A 26,498-nucleotide genomic window follows, 5' to 3' on the forward strand; every position below is an offset into this window, starting at 1 on the left:
TCCTGTTAAATCACAGATCTAAAGCAAAGAAGCATACTTGTGGCATTTTGTGACCTTGTCACCAGACTCTTACAATTTTATTCCTCTTGAGTATACTACAGCAGTTGCTATTGTATCACTGCGTTTATATTTTTACTTATTCATTCATTTATTTACTTATCTATTTATTTGTTCATCTATCTATTTATCTGTCCAGCTATTCACCCATCTATCCATCCATCTATTTATTGAGGCAGGGAATACACGCAGCCCAGGCTGGCCTGGACCTGTGTCGCAAAGGATGACCTTGAACTCCAAATCCTCCTGAGTTCACTTCCAAGTGCTGGGATTACCAGCATGCACTACTACACTCCTCTCTGGAAGTAGGATTCGTACCCTGGTTGAATCCTTTTTTTTTTTTTTTTTTTTTCTGTCTGGAGATGTTAAAATGTAATTGCAGGCTCTTCGCAAGCATGAATAAAGTTTTAAGACTTGAGGAAGCGGGCGTGTGTTTCTTCAGGAAAAGGACTCAGATGCCCAAGAGGGACTGAGTGCCAAACAGCAAGTAGGGGGCACGTTGACTCCAGTTTAGCATCTGCTTTTTTCTATGCCCCAACCTCTTCCCTGTCCTGCGATTCAGGCGTCTTGAGTCCGCCAGGACGCCCGGCGGCGCCCTAGGCTGCAGAGGGCGTTGCGACGCCGCCCGACGTCGCACCTTCGGCGGCTGCGCAGTGCGCACGTCAAAGCCGGGCTCGAGCCGGAGCTGGGCGCGGGGCGCCAGGAGCCGCGCGGCCTGAGAGACTCCGAGGCTTCAGTAGCCGCGCGAAGGCTGAGGAGACCTCAGAGGCGAAGGCGGTGCCGGGCCTCAAAGCCACAGCCGCAGCCAGCCCAAGCGCAGCAAGCGCGGCGGCCACCGCGGGAACCCCCTGGGCCACCGTCCGCCCGCGCAGCCGCCGCCGCCGCGGGAGCCCGTCGCCGGGAGCAGCTGCGGGCGGAGGACAACGGAGGGCCGGAGCGCCCGAACCGCGCCGCGGGGACCGAGCGAGCAGCCCGAGGCGGCGGCGGCCGAGGACGGGGACGGCGACGACACGGAGAGGGAGCTCCCTGGCCCGGCCCAGCCCCGTGAGTGACCCTCCGGCCCGGCCCTGCTCGCGACGCGGACGCCCGCCGGCTTCCGCCCGGCCCGCCTCCATTTTCCCGGGTGGTGGCGGCGGCGGCGGGAGCGGCCCGGGTCAGCCCGAGTCCCGGGCACCGCCCCTGTCCTAGCCGGTACTAGGTTCCCGGGACCTGCCGGCCGGGGCTGCGACTAACCCGGGGAGAGCTGGTCCGGCCAGCTGTCACTCCCGCCGTGCCGGGGACTTCGGGCACTTAGCCCCCGAGCCCCACACACCCTCCCTGTTAGCGGGACGCAGGCACTGTCTTCCTAGGGACCCTTGCAGGAAAATGCTTAACTGATTTCTGGCTAGGAATTGTGCGCTCGGCGCGTTCCCGGGTTCGGTTGGAGCAACCCAAAGCGCCGACTGCGTGCCGGTGCCTTAGCGATTTCGAGGTGAACCAAGCCAGGAGGTGACCTCCCCCGGGGAGCTTTAACGTTGTGATGTGAGAGATAAGACGGGTACACAAATAACCACGACACCAGGCAGGAGGAGATAGATAAGTCCTCTTTAAGAACTACCGATTGCTGGAACGGTGCTCGGGGAAGACCTGACCTGTCGATCGTTTGTTTCCGCCTTCCCACGAATCTGGGAGGTTGCCTGGGTGAGGCGGTGCTAAACCGGGTCTAGAAGACTCGATTGGATTTGGGAGGAGAAGGAGGTTGCGGAGAAGGGCGTGGAGGGGCAACCAAGCCATAGAGGACAAAGGTACAAAGAGCATGGGAATGTTACTAATTCCATCACCGAGTGCCACGGTAGGTGGGGTAGTCTGAAGAGGCAGTTAGGGGTCAGATCTTTGAATGGCGTGGAGGAGCTGTTTGAGCGACCTTCCACGGCAAACTTAGAACTCATTTTTCAGTGACTCATGAAGCCGGAAATGTATGTTAGGGCATATTAAAGGCGCTCTCATAAAAGACAGGCGAGTAGAGAAGGCCACAGTCGTTGATATTGTTCCTTAAGTATTAGGCAGTTTGAGATGGATTTTTGACAGCTTCCGAGGTCTTTAAGTACATCTGTGTCCAAGCCAAGGAAAATACCTTTTGCTGAAAAGTGTCACTAGATACACACTTGGTAGAAGTTATGGAAAAAGGCCCCTAAATTTACCTCTTCTTCGCACACAAGGAGTTTGTGTTGGTGAGTTCTTTAAAATTGCTTCAGAACTTCTGGGCCTCCGTGTTGGAATTGAATTTTAAACTGCTAATTTATAAAAATTAAAAAAAAAACTGTTAGCAATTGTCTAGACAGACAGTTGGACATACACCCTTTGCTGAAAGGGTAAGTTTTTGTTAGTTTTTAGTTATGAAAATATTGGATAGCCAGAATTGAAAGTTTTTAAGCTCTATTTCATAGGTTAAAAAAAAAGAAAAACAGCAAGTAATTAGTAACTGCTAGAAGCCTACAGAATATGACTTGTGGAATTGACTTAGAACCTAATATTGATTTTGTAAACTCTTGTATGAACAAGGGAATACCTACTTTTTTCAATTTTACATTTTTCTTTACCAAAGTAAGACATGATCTAGCTGATGGTGGTGGTGTACACTTTTAGTTCAGCAAGACTTGGGAGGCATAGGCTGAATCTCTGTGAGCTTGAGGCCAGCCCCATCTGCATAAGGAACTCCAGACCAGATAAGATACACATTGAGACCTTGTTTTTTTGTTTGTTTTGTTTTCTTTTTTAAGATATGCTCTTTGAAATGTGGAAGTAGGAGTCCATCTCTCCTTTCTCTACTTCCCTCCTCTCCCCCACCCTGCCCCCATCTTTTGAAACAGGGTCTCACTGTGTAGCTCAGGTTCTTCTCCAATTTGTCATCCTCCTGTTTTGGGCGTCCAAGTACTAGGATTACAAAAACAACTAGATTTTTTTTTTAAAGTTATCTTTTTAATCTTACCTCTTAGATTTTGTTGCTGTCAGCATTTTTACATATTTCCTTTTTGTCCATTTTCTATGTCTATTTTCTTTACATAAAGAGATATACTATGTACATTTATTTATTTATTTGTTTATTGGCGTTTTGAGACAGAATGTTCTCTGGTTCAAGCTGTCCTGGACCTTGCTGTGGAGGCCAGGCTAACTTCAAAACTCCAGATAGTTTTCCCGACTTAGCCTCCTAAATGCTGGAATTGCAGGCATGAGCCAACAGCACCAGTATGGAAGTTTTCCTACGTGTTTTGTTTCCCTTTTACCTGAAAAGTTGCATTGTTATTTACAGTTTCTTGTTGGGAGTATATTTATTAGCTACTCTTCAAGGTTTGGGCACATTGCTGCTTATACTGAATGTGTTTTTATTTGGCAGAGTGCATGTATCTGATTATGAGGGATGGAGGAGAGCACACAGCAGGTGCTTTTAGAAGGGCACTGAGGGGCTGGAGAGATAACTGGAGAGTGCATATTGCTCTTGGAGAGGACCTGAGTTCTATTCCCGTTGTGTTTTCAGAATCCAGTTCGGTTCTGTACAGCTCCAGCAACTCCACACACGCCTGTCTTCCACTGTTCACATACCCACATGTGTACACAATTAAAAAGAAAATTAAATGAAGGGCACTGTGAAAAGATTACATTCATAGCTGATATATTGTCTCCCGTACACTATCATGTTGTGACCCTTCCTACCCTCTACCTACTACTAAGATATGGTCTCTGTACTAGGGCTGTCTACAGGGATATGCTTTTTAATCATGCCGTTAGAAAGATTCAGGCTGAATATATTTCTTTGCTGGCACACAAAATTTAGTGAAATGATATGCTGTCATTACAAGGGAGCATTTTTTTCATGTTAATGTAGCTTAGTTTAGTTTATTGGCATTTTAGACTGTAGGGCCTTGTATTAAATCAGCTATTATTCCTTTTGTGTTTTACTGTTTCTTTTTTGAACAATGTAGAAAATGAGATGATGAACTAGACTTATGTTTTTTGTTGTGATTTTTATTCCGGACTGGCTTTGAGCTCAGATTTACCTACCTCTGCCTACCAAGTGCTGGAATTAAAGGAATACACCACCACCCAGCTTTGTTCTGGTTTTTTTTTTTTTGAGACAGAGTCTCATTCAGTACTTCATACTGGCCTGAACTTAACTTTGTAGTTTAGGCTGGGCTAGGATTTGTGGTGATCTTTCTGCCTCAGCCAGATGCTGGGATTACAGATGTGTACCACCACTACAGACTTGAGTTTTTATAAGATTAATATGTAATAGTTTGAATAGTCCAGTTATTTACTGGGTTTGGTTTTATAATTTGTCTTATGTGAATCTTTATTGTATATTGCAAAATGTATATGCTATATAGCATCCTTGTTATTTTCTAATACTCAAAAATTTTCTTTTGTTCAACTTTTGTTAAGTATAGATTTTTGTAGCATTTGCTGTATTCTACCAAGGGCATAATTTTCCTGAGAAGTTGGTCGCTTACTGTTGATACTTGTCCTGCTGGCTGTATAAATAAATGTATAGATGTAGACAGACAAAATCACACTCCCCTCCCCACAAGATAAAAGAGATAAAATCTAGTGATAGACCAGAATTTCAGGTGTCATTTTTGGGGTACCATTACTGATGTTTTAAATCTTACCTCTTAAAAAAAATCCATTTGCCTTCTTTTCATGGGTCATTTTAATAAGGTGTTTGCTTTTTGTCATAGATAATATGAATAGTAGCAAAATTTTTATTTTTGTAGACAAAATTTCTCCATGTGATAAAGTTTGGGAAAATGAAATCTCCATGGATCCCTGAACTAGGTTACTTCTGACTTTGGATGTTTTATTCCAGAGGTGTGAAGGTACTGTATTTGTGTCTGTGCAGAGCAAACCAAGTAGCTGAATTTTCACAAGGGTATAATTACTCTGTTTTTTGTCAGAGAAGACTGATAGTCAAACCTTTAGTAAAAAAATGTGTGAGTCAGGCGGTGCTGGTGGTGGTGCACACTTTTAATCTCAGCACTTGGGAGGCAGAGGCAGGCAGATCTCTGTGAGACCAGGCCAACCTGGTCTACAGAGCAAGTTCCAGGAGAGCCAGCACTGTTACACAGAGAAACCGTGTGATAAACTTGTGTGGTTTTATTTTTGTGTTTTTTGTTTGTTTTATCTGGGGTCCAGGTATGTAGCCCATAAGAGCCTCAAATGATCCTTGTGCTTCATCCTCATTTGAGTGTTTGGGTTATAGACACGTTACCGGTATGGTATAGTGCCTAACTAGGGTAATCTCATATGGAACTATATTTAGTTTCGTTTGTTCTTTTGAGAATGGGTTTCTGTATGTAGCCCTTGCTGTTTTGGAACTCTAGACCAGCCTGGCCTCAAACTCAACAGAGATCCTCCTGCCTCTTCCTCTCTAGGGCTGAGACTAAAGTGAGTGCAGGAACCACCACACCTGGTTTTTTTCACTGTCTCAGTCTAGTGGTTGTGATGAAGAGAACACATGGCATTACTTATAGACTAGACTAGGAATAAAAAAAAAAATGTTTGGTTTCTGCTTCTCAGACTATCCAAGATTATGAGAAGAGTTATTGAGATCCTTGGAAACAGAGTTTAGATTGAAGGTTAATGGCTCGTTGCCATCAGCATCGTGTGTGCACAGGCGTATGTGTTGGTGTGTATAGTCCTCTGCCATTTTTATCTTAGAGAACTTAAGTTTTTGCTGTCATTTTAACTTTCCCCAGAAAGGAAGGGCAGAGGAAGATAGACTTGTGGTCTATAGCAGCTGTCAATTTAAACTGGCAGAGGAAGGGGGAATGGCATGCAGAGAATTGCAAGAGGTCAGTCAGGTGTGAAGTAGCCCCAAAGGAGAGTGGTAAGGCCTGCCCAGGCCATTTATGGTGACTGTATCCATCACATACCTATTCCTTGAGTATTTCTTCTAACTTGAGACCTTGTCACTCTTGAGTCCCATACCCAGTGGATTGTTTTAAGCTATAGGTTTATGTTTACTTGTTTATATGTATATGTTTTGGGAGGAGTGGGGGACAGGGTCTCATTGTGAACTAGGTTGGCCTCCAGTTCACTGTTATAAACCAGTCTAGCTTCCAGTGTATGATCTTCCTCAGTTTCTTAGGTACTGGCTGGCTTACAGGCATGCACCGCCACACACACACACATTTTCAGTGCATATTACAAAGAGAGGAAACCTAGTTAACCAGTGTTTAGTGGCACCCTGGGTTTTTTGAGCATTTATTCTTTGGTACATTATTCAGTGGCTATATTGTTGACTAAGAAAGTACAGTAATGTTAAAACATTGATTAATTTTATAATTTTGATAAAATCTTTGCCTGAGAAACAAAACAGGTTTTGTGAATTGGTTGATACTTTATAGCTTTGTCTAATGGCCCATAGCTTGCCCTCTAACAAGGTGCTGTTAGTTATATTGGTCATAGTTCTTCCCCCAAGCCTGCTGTATTAAGCACAGGAAAACAGCCTAAACAGGTTGTGGTTTATAAATCTATGTTAGCCCACTCTTGGTCTCTGGGATTTGGAGGACAGGACTAATCTCAGGGTTAAAAGTGTTGTGCTTGGATTGGGATCCTTACCTCTCCTTCAGTGGGTTCTATTACTCCAGGCAAGTTCCTGAACTCCCCTTTAGCTTAGATTCCTCAGATAGGAATGGTAGGACTACATCTGAGAGTTGTAGGGATAGTGTCCCTGGCACATACTAACTATCCAGACAGCATAAGTTTTGTGATGCTAATAATAGAGGAAACTTTAGAACTTCAGAAACAATCTACTCAGAATGGTTCTTTCTGCGGATGGAAACACTGAAGCCTGCTCTAACTGGAGGCAGTATTTGGTTAATTTTGCCGATAGGGTTTTCTGCAAAATCCAGCCATTTGCCCAGGATTGCTCTACAGCTTATGAGCTGTGGAGTTGGAACTGGAGCTAGGTATCTTTGTTCTTCATGTAGATTGTGTGAGTGAAATTTTTGTACTTTATGCAGTAATATCTTTTTTGAACCTCATTATTTTAAATGACAATAATTGTATTCAGTATATGTTAAATGGCTTTTGCATTTTTTTTTTGTTTTAGCATAGAAGGGTTCATAATTTTGTTTGGGGTGACGGTATGAAGATTAAAGGTGAAATAGAGAACCAGGGGAGATGAGCAAAGATTACTAGATAAACTTCACATGGCTACTGTTACCTGTTGACATATTGAACAAACCTCTAAGGTGGGTAGTGTTGTCTCCATCATTACAGATGGGGAACCAAAGTGGAGACTTACCTAAGAACATACAAATACTGCAGCTAAGCTGGGACTGGAAACCAGGTCCACCCCACTTCAAAACAGGAATTCTCTGGACTGAGCATTACTTCATCATCTGAACTTGTTTTGCTCAGAAAGGCTTTGGTTTCTTGTTGAGCATTTTTGTGTTAGTATTCTAAAATGGTTTATAAAGGCAGTTGAGGATTTTTAATTGATTTCTAAACAATAGCCACATGTTATAATCCCAAAAATGATGGTTTGTTTTAAATGCTTTAGTTGTATAGTCATAATTGCTCAGTAGTGTATAGTTTAGTTAGGCCAGTGGATAGCGTTTATTTTTTATGTTACTCCTACTGTGAGGATGAGAAGCATGTGGGCAGTAGGCAGGGCTGGGTTCTGATGGGATGACTAATGATGTTGTCACTCTGGGTCAGTCATTCTTGATTCTTCTAAGAGGCCTAGGTTGGAAACTCGTCCAGTCTATATTGCCCCTATTTTCTGTAATCGTGTTGTGGGGGTTTGGCTTACCTTTTTTCCTGTAGGGTTTTGTTTGTGGTGGTGAAGGGTGTTTTCTTTATGAGAACTTGAAAGCATGTGACTGACTGCACTTGCACATTTTTTCTCCCAGTTGGTCAGGTGCCTGGAGTTATTTCACACTGTTTAAGTACTCTGCGTAGGGTAAAGGTGAACAACAAAAAAGTCTATTTTGTAATTCTCTACCTTTGCAGTTACAAAATGTTGAGAACTAATGTTAAATGGTAGTAAAGTACAAGTTTAATAAGTCAGATAATGATTAACAAGTTCTCAAAGCCTCCCTCCCATGAGTTGCTTTGTCACAATTGTGAAGTCCTATGAGCCGTTTGGGGAAAGGGAAAAACATGAACCAAAGGCAGTGAGTGGAAGGAAGGACCAGACCTGGAGAGTCAGGTTGGAGATAGCAGTTCCTAGCAGATGTCTCCTGATGCTCTACCTGCACTAAGCTTCTGCACCATCTGAGCTACCATTCCTTGCCTATCTAGGATTACAACAGTGGCCAAAGACAAGGTGACACGTGAGTAACAACTCCTCAGGTAGCTTTTGTTTGATTCACATACTATAAACTTTCTGCTAAATACTGTCTTTAAATGCTGGCTTCAAGAAATTGTTGATCTATCTAATCAACTCTTTTCTGCTGTAATGGCAAACTATCTTCTAGATAGTATTCCTGACAGGCAGGCAGGAATTGGCTCACCAGTACAATCTATGCAGATCTTATCGTTCTCGCCCCATTACAAGATCCCTTTATCCTTTGTTCAGCCTTTATGAGTTATATTAGGTATATAAGTTGTTTGGTGAAAGTTTTGGGGTTTGTTCTCACTTTTGAAAACTGATTTTTTGTTTTGTTTGTTTTGTTTTTTTATTTTATTTTATTTGAGACAGGAATTCTCTGTATAACAGCCCTAGTTGTCCTGGAACTCACTATGTAGAACATGTAGGCCCCACAGAGATCCTCCTCATCTGCCTCCCAAGTGCTGGGTTTAAAGGCATGTGCCACCATGTCTGGCTTGAAAAACTTTAAGGTATCTTCTTGCTTCCCTTTGTATTTTTAGGGAAGAAGACATTTCTGTAAATAATGAATGATCCAGGCATATGCTAGTGTGATAATATTTGTAGTCAGCTGAGATGAACTGCTTAACCAAAGGACATTTTCCTGTTCACCTGTCCCTGCTGTATTTGCACTGGAAAGTGATTTACATCATAGAAAAGATTGTAGTAGAAAGGTAAAGGATCCCTCTTTCCTGGTAAGCTTATTAAGTTGTGTTTTGTGGAGTATTATTAATTTTTGATAGTAGCTCTGTAATTTGGGTCTTTTTAGGGGAGGGAGGCAAAGTCTCATGTCCAGGCTGGCCATGAATTTCCTATATAACTGAGGATGACTTTACAGTCTCCATTTTTCTGCTGCTGTTTCCCAAGTGTTGGTTTTAGGCATGTATCACAGTTTATTTTGTTTTGTTTTAATGATTGATCCCAGGGCTTCATGCATTCCAGGTGGATGCTCTACCACCAGGCTTTAATTCTTAGCCCCAGGTTTTTTATTTTAACATTGATTATCTTTTCTGTAGAGCGTGTCAGAGCAAAATAGTGCACATTATGACCCTTTCCAAAGGCACCATAATGGGCAGCACTTCCCAGCTTGCTGAGGTTACTTGATCATAGTGTCCCTTTCCCTGGGAAGACCCACAAAGACCTTAAAAAAGAGGTTCCATTGAAATAGTTTGAGAAATGTTCTCTTTGCACACTTAATGGTATGATTTTCATAGCATTATTTCCTGGTAAAGATGTTAACTTTTTTGTTTTGTTTTGTTTTTTAGTGGCAATCTTGCTTTGTAACTCTGGCTGACCTGAAGCTTGTTAGGTAGACTAGGCTGGCCCAGAACTTTGGCAGTTTTTGTTTCTTACTTCCTGAGGGAGCTTTACAGGTGTGTGCTACCACACCCAGCTGGGAGATGATTACTTTTTACCAGAATTAAAATTTTTGTTTTGAAATGAGTATTTTGCCTGCTTTTATGTCTACCACATGCATGCTATTACACGTGGAGGCCAGAAGAAGGTATCAGATCCCTTAGAACCAAAGATACATGCGGATGCTGGAAACCAAGGCCTGGTTCTCTGGAAGAAGACTGTGCTATATCTGCAGCCCATGAAGCAGAGCTCTTTTTTAAAACTTACTCTATATGATGCTTTCCAGTATTCTAGACTTGTTAATGCTTGTTAAAACTATTAGAAACAATTTACTATGCAGTTTGAGATACATTTTTAAGTTACATGGGTTATAAACACAGCCAATAGAAAAGAATGAGGCTATACTATAGACAGTTCTGTAGTGAAACAATTCAAAAGCTCAAGGCCTTGAGAAAGTTATATGCTCCTGGGGATCATATTGTAGGCCCATTCTTCCCTGTTTTCTTGTTGGTGAGATACTAAGAGTAGACTGCTGTATGTAAAGAAGCTGTGAAGGTTCAATAAGAAAATGTGCACAGTATCTGGCATGTTCCAGGTTCCTAGTACATAGTAGCTGTTATGGTGACTGAGGCTCTCAGAGCTCTTTTTCTATGCCATATGTACTTTCAGAAATATTTGATGACTATGGAAATTCTTTAAGTAAGCCTACTCTTTGATCTGTAGTTGAATGTGTCATTTGTTGTGATGTCAAGCAGAAAGGACACACTTAAAAGTTTTACCTCCTAGTTAGGAGCTTTATGGTACAGTATTGCACAACTAAAAAGTTTTTCTTTTACACAGTTCCTTGAGTAGGCAGGTAATTAAATACAAACGTATCCATACTAACCCAGCGTCATGGTGCTTGCATGTAATCCTAGCTCTCAAGATATTGAAGCAGGAGACAGGTTCACACATTTGAATTTAGACTGGGTTGCATAGTGAGACCCTGTCTAGCCAAACAGTGTGCATGTTTGCAACAGTGATTAGTTTCTTATAGTTCTTTCTCTCTTTTTAATGATTTATCTATTTTTATCTTATGTGCATTGTTTTTTTGCCTGCATGTATGTCTGTGTGAGGGTGTGTGCCCCCCCACTCCAGCTTAATTGATAGGATTTCATGAAAGTGTGATGGTTCCAGCCATGTGGCAGGTAGTAGTTGAATCATATTTGTGCATGTGTCTGCAGGTGCCAGGGAGGCCAGAAGAGGGTGTCAGATCCCCTGAAGCTAGGATCCTTTGGAACTGGAGTTACAGTTGTAGCTGCCATGTTGGTCCTCTGGAAGAGCAGCCAGTATTAACCATCAAGCTATCCCCAACCCTGTTTCTTATAGTTCTAATTCACTAAAACAAAAATAAAAGTTGATATTTCTTATTTTATCCCCATTTCTATAGGTTATTTTTAGTTCTCCTATTCTTAATATTTCTACTATCACTGGGGCTTTAACCCAAGAAAAGAGGAGGTCAGTAATGGTGGAGGTCAAATCAACTATTGTCTTAAACGTAGCCTACTACTTCATGTAATGTATCTATGTGACCCATAGCACATATGAGTATTCTGGCCCAGGAATAAATTCTTCCTCACTTGACTTTTTTTTTTCAAGACTTTAAAATAAAGTTATGTTTCATAATCCCCTGCCTGCCCCCGCAAAGGTCAGGTGTGGTAGCATATATCTTTCATCTCAGCACTTGGGAGGTAGGTGAATCTCTGAGTTTGGGGTCAGCCTGGTCTACATAGAGTGCCAAGACAGCCAAAGCTGCATAGTGAGACCCTTGTCTCAGAAATGTGTGTGTGTGTGTGGTGTGTGTTTGTGTAGTGTATTTAAATGTCGGTGTGTTCACATAAGTTTAGGTGCCTTCCTGAGACAGGGGTGAAGAAATGCTTGGAGCCAGAGTTACCAGAGGTTGTAGCCACCCAACATGGTGCTGAGAACTGAATTCAGGTCCTCTTCAAGAGCAGCAGGCACTCTTAACTACTAAGCCATCTCTCCAGACCCCTGGTGAAGATGTTTTATGGGAGTTCTGATGTACCTGGGAAGGACTTCTCTGATCAGTAAAGCGAATAGTCAGTGGGGTCACTAGTCTGGACTAAAATAAGACTGTAGACAGCATCCTCTGCACATGCCAGCTCAGTATGAAAATAGCACAGGAATTCTGTGCTGGTGTAAGCATGAAGTCTGAGATAAAAAATAAATAATGGCCAACCTATACATGAACACCAGTTGCTGATATGTTGTCAAGACCTATATAAGTATTCAGCCCATTTATAAGAACCCAGTGTTTTCATGTGTTCAATAAATGAAACAGTTCCCTCAGTTATAAATTAGAAAGGGTCCTACATTCAGAACTCTAGTGCAGAGCTTAACCTTGTACATGACATAGCTTTTTGTCTTGACAAGACTGGATTAAAAGACACATTCTGGAACATAGCCACACCAAGCCTTCTGTTCAGGCGGTGAATTACCATGAGTGCGGATTAAGAAGCTGAGAAGAAATGGAGTTTTACAGGAAGACTCAGGGAAGTTCAAGTGCTGTTCTTCCACAGAGTGGAGAGTTAAAATCTACAAATCACACATCTAGAAATTGGTACGATTGCCATGCACCACAGCCAGGTGTTTATTTCTAGAAGCTCCAGACCATTTATTAGCTATTTCCTTTCTTTCAGGATTCTAAGTAAGGAAAGCATTCATACACACCCCGTCCCCCAACACACACACACACACACACACACACACGCAGAGTTTCTCTGAAACTTTGGAGTCTGACCTGGAACTCGCTCTGTAGCCTTGAACTCATGGAGATCTGTCTGCATCTGCTACCCGGGGTTAAAGGCGTGCACCGCTGCCACCCCACCCCTGGTACATTCATGCCGTTTTAAATTGAAATATTTTTGATGTTTCTACGAAATAATTCTATTTTGCTAGTTAGGTTTTTGGTTTGGAGTTTTTTGTTTGTTTTTGTGTGTTTGTTTATTTAGTCGTCTTGACACAAGCTAGAGTTAATCTGGGAAAAAGAAGCCTCAGCTGAGAAAATGCCCTCGTAAATAAGTTTGTCCTTTATTCAAATCTGCGAGGCATTTTCTCTCCATCCCAGCACTTGGGAGACTGAGGCAGGAGGATCACAGGATTGAGGCCAGCCTGGGTTATAGTGAGATTTTACCTTTAAAAGGAAAATCTTCCAATATTGCTATTTTCTCCCTTTACTTAGCATGTTTTTATTCTGTCCAGGACAGCAGAACAGTACTAGGTACCAGCTGTGTCCCTTGTATCCTTACTTTGTTTTCTAAGAGCTTGTGCTCAGGAAGAATGGTCTAGTTGGCACTCCCTTTTTGGAGAATACTAAACCAAGAAAGCCCAAGGTTAAATGTCCACCAGTGCCAGACCCAGGCTCCGCGGCTCACACCCTCAGCCCCTTACTCCGCGTTGCTCTGTTTGTGTTACTAGAATAATAGTCTTCCCAGGCTGTCTGTGAGACAGTGCAGGTGACGTGAGTAGAGTAGAACTGAGCACACAGCAACCAGCAGCTGTAACCCTCTTTAACATGTCCCTGTTTATCTACTCTTGCTGGTATTTTATAGTTTCTAGAGCCATTTTGGAAAGTGTGGGGATTATCAGCATGATGTTTCACTGCACCTAGCCGGTTATAATTTAAACTTACACATACACTCAGTTAAAGAGCTAAAGAGTTCAGCCCAGTAGCCATATTTTATAGAAAGATGCTTGATTTCTTGCTAGCAGTATTACAAATGTCAGGACAGAAATATTCTGGCTATGAAAAAAGATAAATGTCTAAAATATTTGGGATCACTGAAAAAAAACTAAGCTTTTTTAAAAGGATTTGTTTATTATGTGTACAGTGTTCTGCCTGCATCTATACCTGCAGGCCAGAAGAGGGCATCAGTCATTACAGATGGTTGTGAGTCACCACGTGGTTGCTGGGAATTGAACTCAGGACCTTTGGAAGAGCAGGTAGTGCTTTTAACCACTGAGCCGTCTCTCCAGACCAAAAACTTAAACTTTTAAGAAACTGTACAGTCATAAAAAGTGGGAAGACTAAGCAACGAAATAATCCCTCATATTAGTATATTAAATTGTATTTAGTGTGCATGCACTTGCAGTATATGTGTAAGTGCTTGAACATACACATACCATGGTATGCCTATGGAGATGAGAGGACAGCTTGGAAGAGTTGGTTCTTTCCTTTCAGTGTGTGGGTCCTGCGGATCGACAGCAGGGCCTTTCCATGCTGAGCCATCTCAGTAAAACCCACTCATAAACCTCAAGATATTTAAGAACCTACTTAATGAGTGCAGTCACACTCATAAGGGGGAAGGGGAGAAATGGTATCTCTATAGCCCTAGCTGTATTGAAACTCACTATTTAGTCTAGGCTGACTTTGAACTCAAGAAATCCACCTGCCTTCGCCTCCCAAGTGCTGGGATTAAAGGGGTGCACCAGCACCGCCTGGCTCTGAGAAAAGGTTATTTTAGTAAGAAACTTTTAGACCATTGAGGAGGTTTTTTTCCTTATCCACATATAGTGTTGGGAATTCGACTCGGGTACTTGCATATGCCAGGGAAGCACTCTGCCACCCAACTACATACCCATTTCGGGAAATCAGTTTCGATAGATAAGGTACATTTTGTATGGGACTATTCTGGGTAGAAGAATAAGGTTAATAAGATAATTTATGTGGTTACTTAATCAGACTTTTGAATGACAAAATACACTTCTTCCTATTTCTTTCAAATGATTTAAAGGGGGTGGGAAGTGTGTGACAATGTTGAGTGATAATAAAAGGTTGATATTTACCTCAATCTGGTAAAAGTGCTGAGAAGTTGATCACTGCCACTTGCATGCCAACTTTTCTTTTTGTTTTTAATGTCCCTGGTATTCTATTTATGTTAAATTGAGACTAGAAAGTTTGCCCTAGAGTTTTGTTGAACACTTCTAACAAACAACGGGGCCTGATGGGGACTTGGTGTGATGAGAACATACACTGTTAGCTTTGTGTTCTTGAATGAGCAAACTGAGCAGGATATTGGTGGGTTATTGTTGGGACAGTGCTGTTAAATACTTTTCAGATAAGTTATGTTCTAGAACACTGGGGAAATGTAGTATCTAAATAAATAAATGCAGGTGGACTTGGTAGGAGGCATTAAGTTGATATTTTGAGAAGTGGTAATGTTCAAGGCTAGTTGGCTTGAAAACACAGGGTAAATGCATACAGTTAACAGTAAGGCTTTTTTTTCTGGGAAATACTATGGCCTAGTTTATATACAGGTTGTTAAGATGTTTATTTCATGTAAACCAGTAAAAATACATTTTATTTTTCCTTCTTACTAGAAATTATTGCCAATTTAAAAAGGTTCTTACTGGTTATGTGATTAGTTTCACTCTGAATATGCTGAAAATTACTGAATCGTATGTTTTAAATGGGTAAATTGTGAATTATATCTCAGTAAAATTGTTATTTCGAAGTCTATTTTAGCTGCTAAGTGGAAGAAGATGGTTTGACTCTTTAAACCTTTTTTGTTGTTGTTGTTGTTGTTTGGGGGGGTTGCTGTAGTTTTAGAGCCTGTCCTAGAACTAGCCCTTGTAGACCAGGCTGACCTCAAACTCACAGAGATCCACCTGCCTCTGCCTCCCGAGTGCTGGGATTAAAGGCGTGCGCCACCACCGCCTGGCAATCTTTCCGTTGTTAAAGGTATTTGAAAAATGGTTTTTCATCTTGTGTTACCCTTGTTCTGTTGGTGTGTTGGTATTTGGTGCAGTGTCACATGTGGATGGTGAAGTTTGCGTTACTACCTTAGTGATAAAGGAGAAGTGAAGTCATCTCTTGAATAGTGAGTTCCAGAACATTGGGTTCAAGACACTTGGTATCATCCGATGCTGTACACATAGACACCATGTCCCATTGTTGGCTTTTATGTAGTCTTCCATGTTGTGAAAAGCAAGCACAGAGGTTCGTAAGCCATAGTAAAATAGCTCAGTTTGGAGTAGAAAAGAGATCATGTGAAGACACTGGACTTTTAGGAAAATGCAGTCAAGTCGGTGTAGATCCGAGGGTTCACAAGGAGAGTGCTTGCTTAGCATGCATGAGACCCTGGATTCTCTCACCGGTACCACCAGAAAAGAGCAAGTTCCACGAGAAAGATGAAAATGATGGTGTGTCCTTGAAGGGGAAAATGGCATTCAGTCCACCATCTGGAATGGATGGCTGCTGATGGGAGATTGAAGCATTGGGTCATGTTCCTCGGGGAAAATGTCATCCAGTCTACCATCAGGATAGACGGATGGATGGATGGATGGATGGATGGATGGATGGATGGATGGATGGATGGAAGGAAGGAAGGAAGGAAGATTAAAGAGTTGGCATGAGCATATTCTGGAAACGTAAGGACTTGTTAATATTTGCCAAGAGAGACTTGTTTTCATCACTAAGAAATATGTAGGCACAGGTGACCCTGTGGAGGGCACTTCTTTGCTCTTGCTAGATCAGAATGTGAATGGAAACAGAATGGAAAAATTGACTAGACCAAAATGGCAGGTGATAAACAAATGCCCTAATTTCTCAGGGAAAGTATGCCTTAGTGTTTGTCCTCAGCAGCTGCCCAGCTAATCTCTCTTGGTTCACCAGATTGTTCTGGTTTAGAAGACAATATAAATTCTATCATTAAATGATGCTAGAGTACTGCTGTCTGTACCTAGTTTGACTCTAAGGAGTCATCCAACTCACAGGTACTTTGAAACCAAAGCAATTTTAAAGAGATTTGTTTCTCAGAATGAAAGCTGTGATGTTACAGTATGTCTAACTATAAAATGTTCTGCCTAGCCCTTTCAGGCTTGAAAGAAAAAAATTCTAAAATTCTGCTTACATTCTCTCTTCTTTTGGTATTACATCCTTCTCAGGAATTGTTACAAAGAGAATTTGGAGTTAACGGTGTTTTGTTGTTGATAACTTTTGTTTATCTTATGTAATTTTGTGTATGTGTGTAGAATATGTGTGAGCTCCTGAGTGTGTGTGTGTGTGTGTGTGTGTGTGTGTAAGGTATGTGTGCTAGTGCATGTGTGTACATGTGTTCAGAGGGTTGGGGGGCATGTGTCATTTTTAGGTGTCTTCCTCAGTTGGTGTGCATTGTATTTTGGGAGTAGGGTAGAGTGGAGATTTTTACTGTTATTGTTTTTTTAAGATAGAGTCTCACTATATATAGTCCTTCCTGGCCTCACTATTTAGAGCAGACTGGCTTCATTTCGCTTTGTTTTGAGAAAAAGACTACACTGAGCCTCTGAGCTCAACTTTACTGAAAGAGCCATCTCCCCAATTTATGGTTTGTTTTATTTGGGCCTTGTGTTTAGATTTTTCCTATGGAGCCTTGAGCTAGTCTTAAACTCATGATACTTCTTTCCTCAGCTTCCCAAGTGGCAAGTGTAGTGCCAGTTTTCAAATGGTTGATATTGCTACCTTGTAACTCTTACAAGTAATTGCTTGTGCCTGTATTCACCTACCTACATATTTATATAATTTTAGTTGATTTGTCTATATCATCTGATCTACAAGCAAATGTATCCAAAGGTTATATATTTGCAGGGCCATTTTAGGAGTTAAGTTTAGGATGATCATGAGAGAAAAACTGCATTTTGTTTTATCGTCTTGTACAATATTCTTTTACTTTGTGAAAATAAGCAGACAGTAGTTTTTTGTTTGTTAATTTTTAGCGGTTCAGCACTGGCACTTGAACCCAGGACCTTGAATATGCCCGACAAACACTACCACAGAGCTTCAAGCTCAATGTTTCTCAATCTTTTAATGGCACATCTTTAGACCCCAATTGTGGGTATGCAGATTATATGGGAAAGCCAAAGATGATGCCACTGTTACCACTAGGCCGGTTTGTTTCCCTTTGAGGTTCAGAGGAGAAATGCCAAACTTGTGCTTAGAACTGCTCTTGTCAGGAAGGATATCCATAGCAGTGAAATCCAGATGTGTGTGTGTGTGTGTGTGTGTGTGTGTGTGTGTGTGTGTGTGTGTTTGTACGCGTGTGCATGCACGCGTGTGTTACCCAACTCCCTCCATAAAGCAGGGATTTTAGTAAGATTTTATCTTGGGAAATAACTGAAATACTTAGGGCATGGGAAAAACCAGATGTACCTGGATCCCACAAACAGCTGGAACCAGGCCATAAACATTAAGGTAGTTTGTTCTTACTGCATTTCTCTGCTTATTCCATCTTGCACAGAGTTCTCACCTGGCCACCTGCATTTTATAAGTGGTTTCTGGCTAGGTACTGGTCTTCCAGGTTAAATGTCTAGTTTGCCTCTTTCAGCTACCATGCAGGTCAGCAGTGAATTGATTCATATAGACTGCTACACATGCCATTCGAGCTGTGTGAGTGGTACATGACAGGGTAGGGATTGATAGAAGAACATAAGAGGGTAATATAGAATGACCTATGAACCAGGAATAGTGGTACATGCCTTTAATCTCAGCACCCACGAGGCAAAGGCAGGTGGGTCTCTGAGTTCATGGCCAGCCTGGTCTACAGAATGACTTCCAGAACAACCAATTCTCTATACAGAGAAACCCTATTTTGGAAACAAACAAATAATATTGGTAATGATAAAAATAGGGACCTATGACCTTTCTAGCAGAGGATTATTGGTGTGTTAGTCTGGCTTGTTTGGGTGTCTAGGATAATAGTGTAATAGATTTCTTGGTTATTTATCTTCTCCAGACGACTTGTTCCTATTTGCTTCTTCACCTTTATCTCCGATTTTAGCATTAAAAACAGACTTTTTAAATTTAGTATACATATCTTCAAGGTACCTGGGGAGTATGCAAAGAGTGAACTGTATGTAATCACAGGCACTCAGTCCCCTCTCTGCCACCACCACTAAAAAGTCACAGTACTTACATTTTTACTCAGTGTTCCTGGAGCGTAGAAGGAGAGACTGGAAGATAAACTGTTTGGCTTTGGTCGAAACCAGTATTTGTTGATTGATAGTGTTTTTGTTTACCTCACCATTTGTATATTGTTTCCCATTTACATTGTGGTTTTGCCTGTTGCTTGCTACCCTCATCTCTTATATTCTTGGTACTTTCTTAATGTCCTTGATGAAATGAGACTAGACTATGAAAATGATAAGCAAATTCAGTTTAGCTATTATTTTAATTTATGAATGGAAATTTTTGTACTGCTTGAATAAAATATATTTTGTATACCTGGTAAAAAAATAATTTTCTATGAAAGAAGACATTTAAAACTCAATTTCCACTAACAGCAACTTAAACAATATGTTGCATAAGCTTGGAAATACTTGTGTTTTTCTTAACCAGAAAGGAAATTGATGGGAACTAAATAAATGTACAAATACGTAGACAGTGTACACAGTAAAACGAGCAGGGGCTGTCCTTTTATACTGCTGAGGAGGCTGGACCACTGTCAGAGCTAGAATTTGACTTTTTTTATTTATTTATTTATTTATTTATTTATTTATTTATTTATTTATTTATTTTTAGATAGGGGTGCTCTATCTGCATGTATGCCTGTTATACCAGAAGAGGGCACCATATCTCATTCCAAATGGCTGTGAGCCACCATGTGAGCGCTGGGAATTGAACTCAGGAGCTTTGGAAGAGTAGCCAGTGTGCCATCTCTCCAGCCCCTAGAGTCTGACTCTTAAGAAAACAAAGTCCCTTATTTTGATTTTTCTGTAAACCATATATATCGATTGCCTTAATGTACTTTCTTTTCTCTTTTTTGGCATAGGATCTTCTTAGCATTGTTTTCCTAATTTCACCTCAGGTAGATAACTAACACACTGAATTATGCAGTAGTAAGCAAATTTGTAATGGTGCTAAGATTAAAAGCTTCTGTTTGTACTCATATGCTAAACTTAGACTCTTTTAAGTGTCCCTCACTGCTGTGATTGGATTTGATTTAGTCATCTATCCACATGTTGAAGTCTTGATCCTCAATGGATAATGGTCAGACCACCAAGAAGTGGGCCTAGTGCTCCTAGGTCATTGGGAGTGAAATTCTTGTTAGAGGGCCCCCTTTTCTTTTTTGTTTTCTGTTCGAAATGTCACCAATAACTGCTGTTCCTGTCATTGTTACCTAAGACAGCGAGTGAGTGACACCACTGAGAAGGCCCTCATTAGAGGTGCACTGATGCAGGTGCTAAGCCCTTGAACCTCTAAAGCTGAGCTAAAGAAACATAGTTCTTAAGTTAGCCTGACTCTGGCACTTTGTTACAGTGATGAAAAGGTGTCCAGACACCTATCGCCATTTTAAGAAAATGGGGAAAATTAGGAGTATTTTTCCTTCTCTCTCTTTACTGACTACTATCCATAGAAACAGGATAAGGAACAGAAAAACAGGACAAATTGACTCTTTTGGGTCAGGGTTAATACCCCAAATAAACACAAATTTTTAGTGTTGTTAGGTGAAATCTCACATTTGACTTTGAGTTGGGTAGCTAGAATAAGGAGTCAGTTCCAAGCAGACTATATGTAAGGCACAACACACTGGTCACCTAAGAGAAACGTGGAGCTGTGTGGTAGTGGCAGCACTCGCCTTTAATCCAGCACAGAGAGAGAGAGAGAGAGAAACCCTGAGAGCAAGAGAAAAGGAAGCATGACTCCTCCAGAAATTAAGAACGTCAGTATAGTATTTATAAATGAGCTATTCGGGCTTAAGTGTAACATATTTTAGTTTAAAACCGAAAAGATAATATTGACCTGGAGTGCAGTATTGTTAAATCAGTATTTTTCTAGCTGACCCAGGCCCACTTGTGATTCTTCCATCTCAGCCCCTGGAGTTCTGGGGTTGTAGTAAGCTTCCACCACTACACCATGTTAAAGTCATTGGTTTTATGATGCTCTGGAACTGTCATAGCGGCCTTGCAATCAGGCCTCTGAAAATCTTACTAAAGTTAGGTACCAGAAAGGTTCAAGGTTATAATCTCGAGTAACTGCCCTGGCTTTAACAGTCAGCTAGTCCTAGTGGACAGTACTCACAGCTACCTCTGGAAAGAAAAGAGCTTCCCCAGCGCTTGAGTTCAAATTAGGTGCCTACATTGACTTGGAGGGCCAGGTCTATATGCCCGTAATTCCAGTACTTGGGAGGCAGAGGTAAGGGATAATGAGTTTGAGTTCAGGTACATAGGACTTTGGTTTCAAAAAAGATTGTTCATGATCTAGAAGTCCATTATATAAAACCAATAGGAATAAAGTGTTTAGTCTGGAATAAATTAACCTCTTATTCCAGAACTCAGCCAACAGCTGCCGTCAGCACCGTAGCTAATACCATTTCAATCTGAAGGCATTTCTGAGCTCACATCATTCATCTCCCATTAGTTTGAACCAAGTTCAAACAACCCTATTTGCTTCACTCCTAGAACACCTGTGGGAATCCAGTTTTAATCAGTGTAACTTCCTGTTCAAACCACCATGATTCTGACACTGCAGTTAACAATATTTGGAAGAGTTTAAAAAATAATAAATCAAAGAAATGCTGGACATGGTGGTGCATACCTTTAATTACAGGAGACAGAAGCAAACAGATCTCTGAGTTCTGGGGCTAAATTGTGAGAATGTCTCAAAAAAACTAAAAATTAAAACAAAAGAAAATTTTTTTAAAAAAATGAGAAATGTGGAGTATCCACATACGAGAATGATGTATGAGAATGATAATCTATATGTTTGATTCGTTCCTTTGTGTGCAACAACACTCTCAGATATTTAGTCATTGTAGATACTTGGGGTAGTAGCATTCCACTCTGGAAAAAGTGAAGGAAAAATAAAATTCTATGTTGAAAACTTACAGAGGAAAACAAGTTTTCAATGTAAGAAGCATTTCCTGGTTCGAGTGTCTCTCAGCTTAACATCTTATGCTCTCTTGACTGTAAGAAGTTATTGTTTCTTACATTTGAGATAGAGATTTCAGATGAAAAGGCAGATTTTCCAGTTTGACTGTATTGTGCTGTCAACACATCAGGAGTGGAATGTTCTTTGAGCAATAAAAGAAGGCATGTGGCCATTCTGTAAACAGCACAGAGCATTTCAACTTTTGCCTTCCTTTCCACTCCATACTTTTATTGCCCACAGAGCTTGACAAAAGGACAAAAATAATTTTGTTTCCATATCAGACTTTAGATTGTAGCATGCAGCTCTCTAGCTGACTTCTGGCTTTCATCCAAAAGTGTCAGTGTCCAAGAGCCAGTTCAGGGAGCATCCTGCCTTTAGTGTGCAATGTACCTTGCCTGTCCTCTGAACTTGGTACTGGTAAGGGTTTTCATCTAAGATATAGTAATGGGGTGTTTGTTGGTGTCTGCTCTGTGTGTACCTCTCTTGTTGTACTTCATATCATGACTTCATCTTTCTAGATCCCTGAACTGAGTTGTCTGTATGTGGTAGAAACTTTTATTTTCTCAAAAAAAGCACAAACAACCAACAACTTTTATGTGATCCTGCCAGCTAGTGACAGCTGTGAGATTTAGTTGCTTCCTTTGATGTTAAGCACTATTTAGCCTCATTATTTTTATTGAGAACTCTTTTCTCAACCTAGAATCAAGCCTTCATATGCCAGTTAATATGTCTTGGAGGATAGAAAGGATGTGCTGTGTCTGGGTAGGAGAAAGGTCGTCTTAAGTAGAATGTAGTTTTACCTAAGTGGCTCTCAGTCTGGGTTGTGACCCCTTGGGGTGGCATATCAGATATTTGCATTATGTTTCATAACAATAGCAAAATTGCAGTTATAAAGTAACAATTAAAATGATTTTATGAAAAAAATAAAAAAATAAAATGATTTTATGAGCTGGGCAGTGGTGGTGCATGCCTTTAAATCCCAGCACTTGCAAGGCAGAGGCAGGCAGATCTCTTGTGAGTTCGAAGCCAGCCTGGTATACAAGAGCTAGTTCTTTTAGCTACACAGAGAAGCCCTGTCTTGAAAAACCAAAAAAAGATAAATAATAATAATAGTAATTATTATTATTATTATCATCATCATTTTATGATTGGGGGTCACCACAACATGAAGAACCGTGTTAAAGGGTCACAGCATTAGGAAGATTGAGAACCACCATGCAGTTGAGCAATCTTTCTCCATATATTTTTGCTGAAGAACGCTTATTTACACTAAATACCACAATTTGACAGCCTTCAGGTAGTTAAAAAGAAAACAAACCTGCAAATCTCCAACTATGGTGGTGCAGTTTGGGCAGGTTTTGCAGTATGTTTGTGCTTTTGTGGGCATTTGGCCAGAATAAAAATAGTAATGCCAGATCTTGAAGGAGAGTGATTTCCCAGATTCATTCGTATCTGTTTCTGTAGACATTTAAAGCTGTGAGTTTAAAGTTTTTTTCAAAATACAGTTTTTTACCAGCATGACTAAAAGCAAGCTTAGAAATTGCCTTTGCAAGTGTGACTTTTTAGTCACACATTTCTAATATACTATTAATTCTTCAGCCTAAAAAACCTTCTGAAAGGTAGTTTTGTCTGATGTTTTTTCTCATCTGTTTACAGTTCAAGTTTGAATGTTGCATCCTTCAGGAATTTGCTTTCTAAAGGGCAGGGTTGGCTATTTGCTTTTCATATTTACAAAAATGTGGGCAAGACATGTTTGCCCATGATCATATGGACTGTGTTTGCACAGCCTTGTGGCAGAGCAAGCAAAACGTTTACTCTGAAGAAAAGTAGTTGTAGTTCCTTTCTTAAAAATTGATACTTTCTCGTTTTCTTAAATATTTCTTCACTACTTTATTATGTGTGTGTACATCTCACTTTGCACATGCAGAGGTCAGAGAACAGCTTGCAGGAGTGAGTTTTTTTTCTACCATGAGGGTTCCATGTGTTAAACTCAGACTTGGTGGCAAGTGCCTTTACCCACTGAGTCATCTCATTGGCCCAATTTCTCATTCTTTTTTTTTTTTATTTCATGTGTGTGAGTATTTTGCCTCCATGTGTATGTATGAACTATGTGGGTGTATGGTGTCTCTTGACATCAAAAGAAGGTGTTAGATTCCCTGGAACTGAAGTTGCAGATGGTTGTGACCTACAATATGGGTGCTGGTAACTGAACCTGAACCATCTGCAAGAGCAGCAAGTGATCTTAACTGCTGGGCCATCTCTCCAGCCCCAGGTTTCTCATTCTTTGTTTTGTTTTGGAAACAGAGTTTCTCTGTGGTGTTGCTCTGGCTGTACTGGAACTCACTTTGTAGACCAGGCTGGCCTCAAATTCACAGAGATCCTCCTGAGTGCTGGAATTAAAGGTATGCATCACCAAGACCCAGCTTTTCATTTTGCCTTCTCTCTCTCTCTCTTTCTCTCTCTTCCATTCTTAAATGTGGGTGTTGGTTAGCTTTTCTTACTAAAAGTGCACCACGGATTTGTATTTAGAAATAGTTGAAATGAACCAGGCAGTGGTGGTGCATGCCTTTAATCCCAGCACTCGGGAGGCAGAGGCAGGCAGATTTCTTGAGTTCAAGGCTAGCCTGGTCTACAAAGTGAGTTCCAGGACAGGCTCCAAAGCTACAGAGAAACTCTGTCTCAAAAACCAAGACACAAACAAAAAGAAATAGTTAAAATTCACATTTTTAAAATTAGTTCTAAAATTATGATACTGTAATTTTCAATTCCTTAATATATCTATGAATCATTTTTATTGACATTGAAAAGTCAGAAAGCAGTCATGTATTACAGTTGTTTATAAATAATGCTTTTAATATATATTTTCAGTCTCAAAGTATAAGAAATCTTTTTAGTAGTTTGAGAAGTCCAGCATATGAATAAGAAAGCTGTCAGGACTTTTCAGATTGACTTTTAAGGAATTGTTTTATTTTTACTTATTTACTTGGTGTGTGTATACATGTGTGCACACATTTGTAGTGTGCATGTGTGTGTTTCAGTGTCTGCTGAGGCCAGAAAGTGCCATATCTCCTAGAGCCAGAGTTACATGAGATTGTGAGCCTCCTGACATGAGTATAAAGAACTGAGCTTGGGTTCTCTGGGGGAGCAGTGAGCCATCTTTTAGACACTTCAAATGAATTTCTGATCTTTGTTTTACTTATTTCAGGTCTCATCAATAGGTTGAGAAATAATTTTAATGAGTTACCAGCCTTTTGGCAGAGGGACTAGAATGGAATAGAACAGAATACAGAGTAAAAATATAAAATTATGATAAAATAGCAAAATCATATAGTTTTACCTGTTCACAATAAGTACTCTTTGACCTTTGTTGGTTTTGTCGGTTGGTTGGTTTTTCTGGAAGTCGATTCTGTCCTTCCACCAGCTCAGTTTGTCACATTTGACAGCAGATGCTTTTACCTGCTGAGCCATCTCATTGCTCTTCTCCCACCGTTCAATTTAAAATATACTGTATATTGGATCTAAATCAGAAGAAATTTATAGAAATATGTTCATTCCTACAAACTTATTCCAAAATGTTGTAGCAAACAAGTGAAAATGTAGCTTGCAGTAAGAAAACATGAGCGGGCAATGGTGGCGCAGGCCTTTAATCCCAGCACTTGAGAGGAAGAGGCGGGCAGATCTAGTGAGTTCTGGGCCAGCCTGGTCTACAAATCGAGTTCCAAGATAGTTATACAGAGAAACCCTGTCTTGAAAAACAAAAACAAAAAAAAGTATACATGAAAGACTGGAATTGATGGAGTTGCTCAGAAGTTTGTCCACTGTATCTTTTGACTATTCAGTGGGGTTCAAGACTAAATTTAAAAATTATATTGATCAAGTCTTGTTGATCAAGTCTTGATCACATGTGGAGTTGAAAGTTCAGGTTAGACTACCACATTCTGAGACAAACCTGAAGACCTGGAATGCCTGGAGAATAATCAAGGAATCTTATTTTCACCAGTGCTCATCATTTTTATCTGTAACCAGACTTCAGTCGGATGAACCATACAAGAATTCTGTTGCTAACGTGATAAATCTTGTGCAGGTAACTCACAGGCTAACGTGGAGAGTGGTAGTGTGTACATTAACATGTCTGATTTGACTGTTCAAAGTGCTGTCTTCATGACATCTTTCATCTCGTTTCCTATAATCCTGCACTCCCACATCCTAGGATGCTAGGATACAGGTCTTCTCTATCCCATGTCTCGTTGCAGTCTACTAACCTGGAGCTCACTCTGTAGGCCAGACTGGCCTCTAGCTCAGAAGTCTGTCTCCCCAGGGCCGGAATTAAAGGCATGTGCCACCTGGCCTGGCAGCTGCCCAAACTTTTGATAACTTGTAGGACTTACTCCTTGTCCTAAACTGGAATGAAGTCTAGAAATGGGATGAGTTTTTTGTTTCTTTCTTTGTTTGTTTAATCATTAGAATTCCTTTACAAAAGCTATGTGTTGTTTGAATTTTTAAATAGCCTCAAATCAGAGGCTTTGATTTTGAAAAAAAATGCTTAAGATGTAAATGATTTTGCTTACCATCATACTTAATATGTATTAAGTATAGCTAGTTCATGTGGAAATACACTATACACCCCAAAGTAACTTAATTAGATGACTAACTGAATAAAAGCCCACAATTTATATGACATAGTAAATTCCTTAGTTGATTATTTTTCTTTACAACTAAGCAGTGCTTTAATGGAAGAAATCAAACTGAACAATAAAATGAAATTTAAATGGGAATCCATTAGAATGGTATATTTGTTAAAAAGATACCATTAATTATAAATGTTTGATATCT

General features: G+C 40.6%; 1 protein-coding gene across 1 annotated transcript in view; it reads left to right on the plus strand.

Annotated features, from left to right (window-relative positions):
- The first annotated feature begins 964 nt into the window (after nucleotides 1–964).
- Nucleotides 965–26,498, plus strand: part of Cab39 (calcium binding protein 39) — a 76,506-nt gene continuing 50,972 nt past the window's right edge. Inside the window, exon 1 of the mRNA XM_085697349.2 lies at nucleotides 965–1,101. The gene's annotated coding sequence lies outside the window, so the exon portion shown is untranslated. The remainder of the gene's footprint in view (nucleotides 1,102–26,498) is intronic.

This window comes from Myodes glareolus, chromosome 1 (genome assembly GCF_982192425.1).
Source record: "Myodes glareolus chromosome 1, mMyoGla1.1, whole genome shotgun sequence".
Lineage (NCBI taxonomy): Eukaryota > Metazoa > Chordata > Mammalia > Rodentia > Cricetidae > Myodes > Myodes glareolus.